We start from the raw sequence: 1,813 nt of genomic DNA on the forward strand, positions 1-1,813 counted from the left end.
TAAAGTCAAGGTTGTAACTGTTTGCAATGAAGTTGTGGGGCGCTGAACTGTTCCTTTGAATCTTTTGATATATGATAGTAATTACTTGTCTTTCAAATTTGAAGGAGGGTGAGCAAGCATCTTGAGGAACATTCATCATTAACTCCTCCTCCAAAAAAAAAAGTTTATTTAATAATAACATATGATTATCATAATATGTGAATCATAACAGTGATTGACAGCTGATAGGAAGTATATGATTGTTAATAATATCATTCATACAGACACACATCGATGAGACAGTTAATTAACTTACTTATTGCAGCAGTCTGCATAGATTTGGTACCCATGCTGCTCTAAGAGTGAGACAAACTCATTCAGTTATTATTCAGTTAAAATTCATTAAATTAAGCTTGCCACCTTATATATTTATATTTAAGGCTTTACTGATGTGCCACAATAGTGTCACCAATTGTTATTTAGTTAAAATATTGATATTGTGGCTTTCCAAGTTAACATTAATTGATATGACTGCGATTAAATCAGCATATACTTCTGCCAGGGGATGCCACCCCTGAAATTCTCCTGCCACCCCATGAATATTTTTCTAGATCCGCCCCTGTCCTGAACTTCAAGTATAATTCAACTGAAAAACCAATAAAAAAAAAAAATCGTTTTATTTCGATTATGTTGTTTTCATAATCGTTGCAAGCCAAAATCGTAATTGCGATTAAAATATGATTAATTGAGCAGCCCTATTTTAAAGTAGATAAAATAACAAAGTGGAGACCTGATTCCACTATTAAGAACCTACTTTTGGGATTTTCCATCTAAAGCAGAGAGGCAGCAGACGGATGAAAGATCAGGGAAAATAGTTTAAAAAGAGCATTTCTCTAAACCTGTCTCTCTTTGTCGATTAGCGTTAGAGTGTCGGCTACATTCAGTAAAAGCTACTTCTTTCCAATGTCTTGTGAGATTCAGTGTAGCACAGATTTTGCTGCCACCCACTTGCCTCTCATGTGAACCTTTTTTTCCGAGGGCTGTCAGATAAAGCTGAAAGACTAAAAAAATAATCAAACTATATTTGGGTTTGTGAAGAGGTAGAGATAAAAAATCTGAGGCTTTAGAATCCTGCATGCTGAGACCCTGTGGGAGTGTTTTGAACTCCCTGAAGTGAGTCATGCAAGAGACGGTGTATTGATTGCATTCGTAGCCTTTTGGAGTTGTTTTCAGACACCCCAGACATAAACACACTCACAGGAGTTCGTCTGTTCCGCCAAAACAAAAGCCAGAGGGTAGTCGCGTGGCTAATTTACATTTATATCACCACATCATTAGCATTCATTTGAATGAGCATGTTCTCACGGAGGCTGAACTCCAGAGGCTCGGTTCAGGAAAACCATCAGTCAATTAGTGAATGACAATAAGTCTCTCACATCTTAAACAGCCCAACACCGAGGGCTTTGCGGGGCTCACGTTGCAATATGTGACATGTCCAGCCTGGCTGCATTCATACTCACAAATCATGGTAACTCAAGAAAGGCAAAATGATATTACTGGCTTTAAAAAAAATGCCTTTTAACTTGGCTGCTAGCAAAGGACGGTTAGGCAAGTTGTGAAAAGAATACATATAAGAAAATAAAACTTCAATAGAAAATTCTATTAAGAGAATTTAGAAATGTAAGCAGGCAGTTTATAATGGAGGAAAATATAAAGTTAATTTTAAAGTAGGTGAGTGGATAAAGTGTATATACTATAATAACAAACTGTTCAGAATATTTTAGAGCTTAAAAGTGGGGTAGGTACGTTTGAGAAACTGGCTCCAAGGCACACA

General features: G+C 36.5%; 1 protein-coding gene across 1 annotated transcript in view; it reads right to left on the reverse strand.

Annotated features, from left to right (window-relative positions):
* Positions 1 to 1,813, reverse strand: part of LOC104952304 (prestin-like) — a 7,883-nt gene that overhangs the window by 5,032 nt on the left and 1,038 nt on the right. The gene's annotated exons all lie outside the window — the stretch shown is intronic.

The sequence above is a fragment of the Notothenia coriiceps genome, unplaced genomic scaffold (genome assembly GCF_000735185.1).
Source record: "Notothenia coriiceps isolate Sejong01 unplaced genomic scaffold, NC01 NC01_scaffold00000339, whole genome shotgun sequence".
In the NCBI taxonomy this organism is placed as follows: Eukaryota; Metazoa; Chordata; class Actinopteri; order Perciformes; family Nototheniidae; genus Notothenia; species Notothenia coriiceps.